This window comes from Leopardus geoffroyi, chromosome C1 (genome assembly GCF_018350155.1).
Source record: "Leopardus geoffroyi isolate Oge1 chromosome C1, O.geoffroyi_Oge1_pat1.0, whole genome shotgun sequence".
Classification (NCBI taxonomy): Eukaryota; Metazoa; Chordata; class Mammalia; order Carnivora; family Felidae; genus Leopardus; species Leopardus geoffroyi.
In genome coordinates this window covers 135115625-135128205 of record NC_059328.1, presented here as the reverse complement: position 1 = coordinate 135128205, position 12581 = coordinate 135115625, and the positions used below count along the sequence as shown (strand labels likewise).

Below are 12581 nucleotides of genomic sequence, written 5' to 3'. Positions count from 1 at the left end.
GGGTGGCCTAGTCAGTTGAGTATCTGACTCTTGATTTAGGCTCAGGCATGATCTCACAGTCCTGAGATCGTGAATCAGGCTTTGTGCTGAGCATGGAACCTGCTTGGGATTCTCTCTCTCTCTCTGCCCCTCCCTTTATCATTGCGTGCTCTCTCTCTCTCTCTCTCTCTCTCTCTCTGTCAAAATAAACATTAAAAAATGAATTATTTGTACTCTGTGTCTAGATTTCTTAGCAGATTTTTGATTGATGTGTGGAATTGTTGAGTCACTATATTGTACAGCTGCCACTAATACAACACTGTATGTTAACTAACTGGAATTAAATAAAATAGAAACTTAAAAAAAAACCCAAAATTTAAGGAAAGCAACCAATAGCAAACAAACAAAAATCTGTGATGTAGTTTAAGTAGTGCTTAGAGGTAACTACACAGTCTTCACGATTTATAATTAAAAAGAAGAAAGATGAAAAATAGCAAGTTAATTATTCCATTCAATACACTAGGAAAAAAAACCAAAACCCGGGTGATTGAACTCTAAGAAAATGGAGAGAAAAGGAAAGAAAAAGGCCAAATAACAAAATGAATTCATTTGAAAGCAAAGAAGTAAGAGAGAGGGTGCATAATAGCCCTTCTCCACGTTTGGGTAGCAGCTAGAACTTCCCTATTGCTCAGGAAATGGATGCTCTTGCAGAAAGATAAAGGAAAAGTCAGTTCCTAAATTTTAATTTTGAAACCCTGGGAATTTGTGTATCAAGCATGAAGTCCCTACGATCTCAAAGCATGGCGTTAATATCACAAGGCAAAGATTTGGGTAAAACAGAAGAAAATCCAGTGTTTTCCACCTCATTTTAAATGAAGACCCCATAGACAGGCTGAAGGGAAGAAAAAGAGAAAATGGTCAGAAGGAAAACACAGAGCTTAAATATTGGTGATGTCTCTGTGAAGGGACTTTGGCCTGACGCTCCCACACCTAATCTGAGAGAAATGTCCAAGGTTAAATGAAGGAATCTGGGAGCAGAGAGTGATCTGATCTTCTATCTCGGGAGAACCGAAAGAGGCCTCCAACCTCACAGATTCCTTGGTGCCCACCATAACGCAGGACAAGTACAAGACAGATGGCGGTGTGGGTGTGCAGGGAACCAATCAGAGAGAGCCTCTGTGTTCCTCACATCCCAATGAGTCTCTCAAAGAACCATGAAGTTTCTTTAGGCCTAAAAGGCAGGATGTTTAAGCCTAAGAAGTCAGGGTTAGGGTAGAGTTACACAAAGGGATAAAGTCCAGAGAGGATGGTGATATTCTGCAGACTCCCGTGGATTCACACTGGAGAATCAGAATAGTTAACCTATCTGTCAGTGAATGTCAGCATGAAGAGAGGACTCTCAACCAAGCACCCTGTTTCTTTGTAAACTATTCTGATCATAGTCCCAAAAGTATCTTGATGGCTCTTTTTAAAAATTTTTTAATGTTTTTTTTTTTTATTTTACTTTTGAGCAACAGAATGAGACAGAGTGTGATTGGAGGAGGGGCGGAGAGAGAAGGAGACACAGAATCTGAAACGGCCTCCAGACTCTGAGCTGTCAGCACAGAGCCCCACGTTGGGCTCAAACTCACAGACCACGACCTGAGCGAAGTCAGACGCTTAACTGACTGAGCCTCCCAGGCACCCCTCACAATGGCTTTTTTAGTATATTGGACAGGTGGGTGGATGGATGGATAATAAAAGGGCAGTCCCTAACTTACATCACTCTACAAGCCACTGCGTTATAGGATGTCATGTCACTAAGAGAATAACCAAATCACCCTCATTCACTCATGCCCATTCTCACACTTCTTTCCAAGATCAGCAGTAACTGAGAGTGGGAGAGGAACAGATTCTTGATCATTTTCATCTGAAGCCAAAATAAAAATAGCCCCAAGGTCAGTAGAAAAATTACGTGGCTTCACAAAACAACACATTAGAAAAAAATACCACTGGGAGTTTCAGACACTGGAAAGTATTTTTTAAAAAGACATTTCTTCCAGGTTTCCTGTTTACTGAAGAAGAAGAAGAAGAAGAAGAAGAAGAAGAAGAAGAAGAAGAAGAAAAGAGAAAAGAAAAGAAAAGAAAAGAAAAGAAAAGAAAAGAAAAGAAAAGAAAAGGTATTTGAATTATTTTCACCGTGTTTCAAATCTCCGCTTCTTATCTTGGCCTTACTATATTTTTATTTGTATATTTAGGGAGATCTTAGCAGGAGCAAATTTGTTATTCTAAAGCAGTCTACAGATGTACACTCACACAGCATAGCGAAATCACAATTTTATGCAGGTTTTTTTTTCTTCTGTCTTAGAGTTTGCAGTTCTTAAAGGAAAATGTGGAAGCAGTCACAACTGCTATTAGAGAAGTCCAAGGAAAAGGAGCACAACATGGTGATCAACCTTGGCAGTCCCTACATACAGCGTGATTATGTTGTAATACTGTTTGATGCAGTCGTATGTTTGATCAGTTTCAAGAGATGAATATCACCTCACTTCAAACAATATGATACAGTCTCATTGTATGGAATTATGGCTGCTGTCAATCAGCATATGGCATAACCCTTAAAGTGCCATCTTTGGGGAATGTCATAAAAATGATGGCAACACTGGCATTAATTAGGAAGTTTTTACACGAAAACCAAGCATAACCTGTTAAGACAATTTATCTGTTGTATCTCTGTTCATTTTTGCTATCATAAAAACATGTATATAACCCATACGTGCATACACTCAGCTTATTAGCTCAACTTATTAGAACAGCCATGCTAATAACAATGAAATCATAAGAATGAATCCCCCCCCCCATTCCCTTGTGGATCAGTAAGCTATACTTTTATATTTTGTTTAATGGTCTCCAAATATACCCCTAACTTGAACCAACTATTCCCTTTTTTTCTAAAATTTATTTATTTATTTATTCTTGAGATAGAGAGAGAGAAAGAGAGAAAGACAGGGAGAAAGAGAGCATGAGAGAGAGAGAGAGCATGAGAGAGACAGCATGAGAGGGGAGGGGCAGAAAGAGAAGGAGACAGAGAATCCCAAGCAGGCTCCGCACTGTCAGTGCAGAGCCCGATGCAGGGCTCGAATTCACAATGAAATCATGACCTGAGCTGAAATGAAGAGTCAGATGCTTAAATGACTGAGGCACTCAGATGCCCCTTGAGCCAACTATCCTATCAAAATGAGGGGTGGGTGCACAGTAAGGGCAAACATTAAATTACCACTAGGTCTATGTTCTTTACAAAACAAACCTTAGAATTTCAGCTTGACAAATTATAAGTAAATGGATAAATAAATGATAAATAAGTGCAGATTCAGAGTCTTTTGAATGTCATTAATTTCATTGTATTGATGTTAATTATTAGATACAGCATTTTAAGGGAATAAGAATTATGATTTTTTTGCATTAGCTATGGAATATTTTCCCTTTTTCTTGAGGTTGTGTTTCTTTGTTATCAATCATTGCCTTTGTCTTAGATTTTGCCATCATCACCCAGTAATACCTATTTCGATTTTTCCCAATGTATATGAAATTGGAAGGATTATTGCTTTGAAAGGGTACATATTAATCTGACCTGGGACTTAACACACTTTCTCAAGGCAGCTAACACCTCCCAGATTCAATTGTGTTTACTGACAATGTGTATATCACTGGGGTTTTATGAGCCTTTTTCCAAGGAATTTCTCTCCCACCATGTTTCCTGGCATTCTCCTTCCTACTTTCCCCCAATATCCTCTACTGCCACCAACTGAGAAATCACTTGTTGTGGCAGCCTTCTATGATGGCTTCCAATGATCCCTGCCTCCCAGTATTCCCCAAATTGTCTAATCCTCTCTCCCTTTGAGTGTGGGCTGAACCTGGTGACTTGGTTTTAATTAAAGAATATGACTAAAGTTATTAGATGTCACTTCTACAATTAGGTTGTAAAGACTATGACTTTGGCATAATGACTTCCTTGCTGGTTTTGATGAACCATGCTTCTGTATTGAAGAGCCCCATGTGGCAAAGAACTGAGAGTAGCCGCTGGCCAGTGGCCAGCAGGAACTGGAACTCTCATTGCAATAGCCAGTGAGGAACTGAGTCCAGCCAATTACTAATGTGTGCTTGGAAGTGGATCCTGCCTCAGCTGAACCTTGGTGTGACTGTGATACCAGATACCATCTCTACTGCAAGACCCTGAAACAAAAGATCCTGGAGGTTGTACCCAGATTCCAAACACAGAAACTGCGAGAGAGTCAATGTGTGGGGTTTTAAACCACTAAACTGTGGGTTTATTTGTTGTATCGCAATAGACAACTAACACAACTACTATCTGATAGTGAACATATGAGGTAGCTCACTATATTCCTTTTGTAGTGAGGAGTAAAACAGTGGGACTGGAGATCTTTACACTTTTGCCTTCAAAACAGACAGTTTCATACCCAGGGGCAGGCTACATGCAAATGCCGACCAAGTCCATGAAGAAACGTGTGACATCTTTAGGACCTTCTCACAAAGATCCTGCCATTCTTCATGGGCAAGAGGTATTGACTAGTGGTTACTCTTTAGTATAGTACTATAAAAGTACAATTTGTTTTTCCATGACAAGGTTTGGCACATATGCAGACTGGTACTATGGAAGTATAAAATGGCTTTTATTCTTGTTGCTGATGGCATATTCTGAGATACGTCTGTTTGTTTCACAGATTCTTTCTCCCATCATCACATCATGTCAGCAGCTCGTTGAGTTTGTAGTGGACAATCCCACTGGAGCTTTCCAAACAATTACAGGTAGCTTGTCTTATTACCGGTAGCAAGACGATTTGAAGAATGTGTCCTAAAACAGGGTCATATGTTCTGTGAACTGTTTTATTTTCTTACTTATCCACGTGACTAGAGGGGAATAGTGATGAAAAATAATTATAGTGGTCAATAATCAAAAGCTTTTTATTCTCAGATTTAATATATAGATTTGATCTTTCCTAAGTGTGTTTAACCCAGTATTAAGATCATCTTACTTCCTTGATCCATATCTGCTGCACAAACACAATCCAGTAAGGTGTTGGATAGAAGAGGGAAGTCAGTTTGATACTGAACATACTCCATGGGTGGGCCATCTGTGATTTATCAAACAATTGATTTATTTTAAAGATCCCTATGTAGCCTAAGATTTAAAATAACAGTAAGGAAAAAGAAAACAATGAGGGGCGCCTGGGTGGCTCAGTCAGTTGAGTGTCCGACTTGGGCTCAGGTCATGATCTCACGGTTCGTGGATTTGAGCCCCGCATCAGGCCCTGTACTGAGAGCTCAGAGCCTGGAGCCTACTTCAGATTCTGTGTCCCTCTCTCTCTGCCCCTCCCCCGCTCATGCTCTGTCTCTCTCTCTCTCTCCCTCTCAAAAATAAAAATAAGAATAAAAATTTAAAAAAGAAAAAAAACAATGAGATTTTTTTCCTTATTAGATTAACAAAGATTTTTTAGATGAATTCTATCCAGTCTAATTTATAGAGAAAATGGTTTATACATAGTTGCTGGGAGTATAAATTGGCACAACCATTTTAGAGAATAATTCTACCAAAATACTTCAACATTTTAAGCCCATTTCATGAGTCAGAATTTATGCCAAGAAAATAAATCTGAAATTGAAAGTGTTAAAAGATATTTATTGAAACATTGTTTATAAGAATAAAAAATTTACTGCAGTTTAGATAATATCTGTTAATAGAGCTAAATACATTATCATATATTCAAACTATAAGCTGCCTTAACCAGTTAAAGAGGGCATTTGTATCTGTAGAGAGGTATCAGCAATATATTTTTAAATTTTCAAAGTTAGTCATTGAAATATATATATATATAATATATATATATATATATATATATATATATGTATTTTGGTTTCAATTGTGTTTTTAAAATGTCAACCTTAAATATGTGTGGATGAACAACATATACTAAATCAGTAAAACTGATTTCCTTTCATAGAGGAATTATTGTGAGACATTTGAATACTTTCCAGTGAGCATACATTATTCGTTAGAAAAGACAAGTCTTTTCACTTTGAAAAATTCTAGATATTACTTTTTGTTTTTTGCCCTTTGGTCGCTGAAAAAAATTCAACACATAATCATCTGTTTCCCTTTGGCCTCTGATTGTTCATCTATTTTTTATTCATTAGCTCAGTTAACATTTATTAAGCACCTAACATGTGTCCTTTGTCCTGTTCACTGAAGAAACACTATGGAACAATTCATGAATTTTTGTGTCAGCTTTGCAGGTATTCCATCTACCACAAAATTATAAATGTCCTATAACATGCTTTTAAAATAATCTCTTTAGGGGTGCTGGGGTGGCTCAGTGGGTTAAGTGACCAACTCTTGGTTTTGGGCTCAGGTCATGATCTCAAACATGAGTTCAAGCCCCACATCAGTTTCTGTGCTGTCAACACAGAAGCTGATTGAGATTCTTTCTTTTCCCCTCTCTATCCCTCCCCAGCTCGTGCTCTCTCTCAAAATAAATAAGTGAATCTTTCAAAAAATACAAAATAAATAAATTAAATAAATAAAATAAAATAAGACAAAACAATCTCTTTCAGGGCTCCTGGGTGGCTCAATCGGTTCAGTATCTGACTCTCAGTCTCAGCTCAGGTCTTGATTTCAGGATCATGAGTTCAAGTCCCACATTGGGCTCCATGCTGGGTGTGAAGCCTACCTGATTTTTTTTTTTTAAATAAAACAAAAGAAAATAATCTTTTTAGTGTCTAAGGTCTTGATGACAATGTGCCAAGGTTTCAAAGAACACCTTTACATTCAAGTTATTTATTGCTAGTGTAGTGATTTTTGAACTTTTGGAATTCAAGACTTACGTTCAAATACTAGAATATGCATTGGAATGGATTTTACAATTCAAAGCCCACTAAAGGTGTAAGCAATAACTTCAGGAATATTAAGGTCTTAGTATATCTATAAAGGTATCCAAAATATCCAATTGGGATAAGCTAGTCACACAGTTCTCACTGAGCATGGAGTCAGTGTTGGAGCAGAATATACTCTAATAACACCTCAGAGGTTGACTATATTGATATAAGCACATATGTAATCCATGGAGAATATATACATAAATACACTGACACAATGCATACTCATATATACATATTTGGGGATGATGTGCACCCTTCATTATTGATTTGAAGTTTTTATATATATCACAAACAGAAAGTTGCATGGTAGATGACCTAGGTGAGTCAACATTCCATCAGGACAGACATCAATAAGAGCTTTGATGAATAAAGCTGAATAGCTTTCAGTGGACCAGTGTCTGATGACTGGTCCACTGGTCCACTGGTCCAGCAGGGTAGGGTGCTGGCTCAGAGTTTCAGTGGTGACTCTGAGAATATAGGATTGTCAAAAATGTAAATTTGTTTTCAATAGAGTCAATTGAGATCTTTGTTCATATATTTTTTTAAGGGACTGCTGGTACTTGGTAAAAAAAAAAAAAAAAAAAAAAAAAAAAAAAAAAACTCATTGGGATGGTTCATCCCAATGACTCTTGACTCTTGACTCTTTTCCAAAGCTGTTTATACCTTTCCCACAGAAAGTCTCACAGACATAATCTGCCATTCTCCTTTTTTCATTTTCCTATCATTAATCAAATGACACGTGAAGAGAAGAACAGAGATGGAAGGGGAGAAGTAAAAGAAGATATGAGTAAAGAAGACAAGAGAAAATACAGATAAAAAATTGAATATGCGTACACAAACCACAGTTTCTCCATCTATCAATAAGAGAATTTCAGGATATTTGCTGTCCATAATGGCCACACTTGGGAAAGAGTTCTTTGGAAGAAATACAACCGTGTGTGGTTTGAGTGTTAAAAACCAGACAACAGGCCCAAGATGGAGTCGTTTTTATGCTAAGCCCATGTCCCAAAACTGAGACTTATAGTTTCGGCACTTCCAGAAATGGAATCTTAAACCAATCAGCTAGGTATCCCCCAATCAGCACTAGATAGACCCCTGCTATCCCCTAAAGGGAAGTGACCTAGGAATAACAAGCTCCCTTTTTTTGTTTAGTATAACTTCTGGCTCCTGCTCCCATCAGCCTATAAATGTCTTTCATTTAGTACAGTTCCTCAGAGCTCCTTTCTATCTGCTAGATTGGATTCTGCCCCTATTTGAATCGATTGTTGCTCAAATAAACTCTTAACGTTAATAAACTTCAGTTTATCTTTTAACTTAAGCTATAATTACCTTCTGGGATCTGGGAGACATTGCTCACTTGAAAAATTTCTACGCTTGGCATTGGGAGCTAAAGGTTCTAGTCCAAGCCGTCTCAAAACGGCTGTGCAATCAAGAGCACATTATTTGTCCTACCAGTGTGCTTCAGTGTCCCTATTTATTAAAAACAAAAAGGGAAACAACCCCTAACCCGCCCATCCCACATGCCTAATGTGAAAATATGAGACACACTGGGTACATGAAAGTGCTTTGAAAGATTCAAAACTAACTGTAAAATTCAGACTCTAAAACCAAATAAAGATTCGGGGGAGGGGGGTCGTTGTTGACTGAGCAAAATATTTCCACTACACCATTAATGGATGAGTTCAGTTAATAAAAGTGTGTGACTTGTGAAGAAATGGATTGGTATTAATTATAAAAATTATATTATAATTAATGCACTCATTAATGATCTACCAATCAATATCAATTGAAGGTTTATTATTTTAAGGAGAATGGGCAATTAGCAGTTTGACACCATGAAAAAGAGATAACCAACTGACTGATGGGTCCCCATCAAGTTTAATTTTAATTTGTTTTAAAAGTATCTTCTTTAGGAGTGAATTTAAATGCACATTGCTCTCTCTCTTTTCAGAAAATGAATATATATGTTGTTTAAAAAGCATATCTGAATGACAAAGAATGAAGTCTGGCATATGTAACAAGAAATGAGCACATCTTCTAAATGGGCTCGATGGTATGGTATAAGTTCCATTCTCTCACAAAGTAATATAACGGATTGCTCTTTAAATTAAGTGAATTTGTATGTCCGCTTTCTCTTAATGGAATCAGTTTTGATATACTCTTTGTTCGCGCTGTTACGAGCTTCAGTCTAAGGGTTCTTTGTATTAACTTTTTAAAGTTACATTACAAAGAGGTTTTAAGATTTCCCAACAGGCTTCTATTTAACCAAAGCTTTTGATCTCAAACCTGCTGGGACCTAGTGAAATCCTTACCAATTCTCCAGTAACTCCTCACTATTGGAATTTGAAAAGACCCACCTGAAGGATTGAACTCCCGGTATGGTTTCAGCCATCCTTTAGATCACTCTATTTAAGCAGACAGCAAGGGGGTCCAGTGCACCCTTTGTGATCTGCTAAGCAGCCTAAGGTGTCCTTTGCATAAGTTGTACTCCTAAGGAAATAAAAAATCAGGAGGACACAGACCTATATTCCTTATTTCCTGCTATCTTCAGTTAAAAGGGGATTGCAGGGGGTCTGCTTAACATCTTTTGCTACCTAAATACCTTTTGGACATGGGAAGTCAATAAAAGAACTTCCATTGCATCCATTACCCTACTGCAGTGCATAACAAATTAGATTTGAAAGGCTACTTTTTCCCCCTTACAGCTATTTCCATCATTTTCTTTAAAATTTCAATTTAGTGTCGAGTGAGAGAATATTCTATAATATACTTTAAAACTCTATAATGCCAATTATGCTAGCAGAGTGTTATTTCCAAAGAATTAGGCTTTATTATTGTAGACAAATTATAGTTTAAGAGACCGGGTAGAGAATTGATTATGTTTAAAATCTGTTAAATATGAAACTAGATAAAGTAAGCATTGTTTTTGAGTAACTCTTCTTTAAATATACATGTGCATTCGTTTTTATTTGGCCCCCAATTCCCATTTTTAGAAAGGAAAATTCAACTGCATTCAAAGTTCGAATGCATTCAAAAAATTCGAAAATTCAACTGCCTTCAAAGTATCAGTGCCACCATGGGGCGCCTGGGTGGCGCAGTCGGTTAAGCGTCCGAGCGTCCGACTTCAGCCAGGTCACGATCTCGCGGTCCGTGAGTTCGAGCCCCGCGTCGGGCTCTGGGCTGATGGCTCAGAGCCTGGAGCCTGTTTCCGATTCTGTGTCTCCCTCTCTCTCTGCCCCTCCCCCGTTCATGCTCTGTCTCTCTCTGTCCCAAAAATAAATAAACGTTGAAAAACAAACAAACAAACAAACAAAAAAGTATCAGTGCCACCTATTAACCTATTTTGAGAAAGGGTAGAATAAAATTCTCCATTGTAATATTCAAATGTTTTTATTTGTTTCACTTCAAAACTCCATTGTGCAGAAATTCTAGGGCATTTAACCAATGAGTGTGGAAACAATAAAACTTTGTAAAGAACACAGTATTTGCTGTTGTATGCAAAAGAACAGATTTACCCATGGGAACTTCTTCTATGTGACTATCTTTACCTTTCTATTCATGTGATGCAAAACCTCTTCATTATTTAAAAATTTTTTTGGCTTGAAGGAGAGCAAACTATGGGACCCTAAAATATGCCACTTTGGCAAGTGGATTATTTTGAGCTGAAGGTGACCAAGATCCAGCAGACTAAAGAAAAACCTTTTCCTCTCCTTGACTCCCCAAAATGATATAGATAGGGGGCTTGATCCAGAAAGAAAGTGATTATCAGAAAGCTATTGTAACTTTTATCTGAAAGACCTATCTGTATGGCAGAACAAACATCTACTTAACCAAACATCTGCTTTTCTTGTTGCCTAATGAATTGCCTTCCTTTCCTTTAAAGACCAGGCCCCTATCTCATTCCTTAGTTCAGGATGGCATATAAGCCTCAGCTGTTTGACTTGCCCTTGGGTCTCATATTTTTATGGGGCTCCTGTACATGTGTAATTAAATTTATTTTTCTCTTGTTAATCTGTCTTATGTCAATATAATTATTAGACCAGCCACGGGGTGGCTCAGTCAGTTAAGTGTCCAACTCTTGATTTCAGCTCAGGTCATGATCTCATGGTTCATGAGATCAAGCCCCATGCTGGGCTCTGCACTGGCAGTGAGGAATTTGCTTGGGATTCTCTCTCTCCCTCTCTCTCTGCTCCTCCCCTGCTCTCTTGCTCTCTCTCTCAAATTAAATAAATTAACTTAAAAAATTTCTTAGACCAGCCAACAAACCTAGAAAAGTAGAGAAAAAATTTCTTCTCCCTTATAGACTTTATCTTGATAAAGAGAGACCTACTTACTCTTATGCTGTCATTGTATCAGATGTTATTATCCCTGACAAAGCCTCAAATTAGCTTTATGCCAAAGAGCTAGAAATAAATATATAAGTATTTCCAGGCACTGTTAAATTCAGTGCTTACTGTTTGAAGGAATACTCTCTCATGCCACCATATAACATCTATTACTAAACATTAAGGTGATTGGTATCACAATGATTTCCTCCTCTTTGAGATCTGATTAACTACAGAAAGCAGCTTGGAACAATCTCTCAATTCTGAATATGTGGTAGGGTTGTCAAGTGATGTGTTCGATTTGGGTTTCAGAAACGTTACCATACTTGTAGAAGATGACATAATTCCATATCTCAACTTATTAATTTCCATAAACATTTGTTACATATCTGATTGGTAGGTATTTATGAGTAGTTGCCTGATGGAATATCATTTTCTGCAGTTCATAGTCACTTATTATCATAGTAACAGTTCATAGTTAAAATAGATAAGATGCTATGAATTCTTTCTCTGGGGAAAGAGGGCTCAAAGTCTTACAGAAATGTGAGCATGGTGGGAATTATAGAAAATGGTTTCTGATTTTTATGGATAATATAAGTGTTAACTTATTATATGTTGTGTTATGACAATCCCCAGCTTGTTTGTAAAAAAAAAAAAATACTGTGCATTTTTATGTACAGGAAAAAGATTTAACAAAGTATTTCTCCTAATCCCAAATTGACTCTATTTTTTTTCTCTGATTTATAGCGTAAATAGTTTTGGAGATAGTTACTCTGGAGTATCTATCAGTTGAAAAAAATGTGCGTCACCTATGATCAAGAAATTGTACTTCCAAAAATTTGACCTTTAGGAATACTTACAACATTGGTACAGCTGTAGTGAGAAGGATGGTCACTATTGCATCATGTGTGAGAATAAAAACTGCAATCTGAATGCCTATCAACACTGCATTGCTAACAAGATATCCATCGTCCATGGCAGCAGCATGGCCATAGTTGCTGGCCTACCAAGTGCAAAACAGCACCTCTTCTTTCCACACAGAAACTATTTTTGGGTAGATGTTGTTACCATCACATTTTATGGGTTTAGGAAGTGAAGTCCAGAGAAATTAAGTAACATGTCAAAATCACAGAATTACTAATGGTAGAACTAAAATTCAGATCCAACCGAGACATTTGGTTCAGAGCCCATAAATCCCTTACTATAATACTTTGAATACATATTCAAAGAATGAGATAGGTTTTTTTTTAATGTTTATTTATTTTTGAGAGAGAGAGAGAGAGAGCGAGCAAGCAGGGGTGGGGAAGGGGCAGAGAGCTTGGGAGACACAAGCTCTAGGCTCCG

At 37.4% G+C, this 12581-nt stretch overlaps 1 long non-coding RNA gene across 1 annotated transcript; it reads left to right on the top strand.

Annotated features, from left to right (window-relative positions):
• The first annotated feature begins 1616 nt into the window (after nucleotides 1-1616).
• Nucleotides 1617-9981, top strand: LOC123598881. Its single transcript, XR_006712841.1, has 3 exons — nucleotides 1617-2405; nucleotides 4701-4785; nucleotides 8864-9981. It is a non-coding gene; the product is annotated as an uncharacterized LOC123598881 (long non-coding RNA).
• The last annotated feature ends 2600 nt before the right edge of the window (nucleotides 9982-12581 follow it).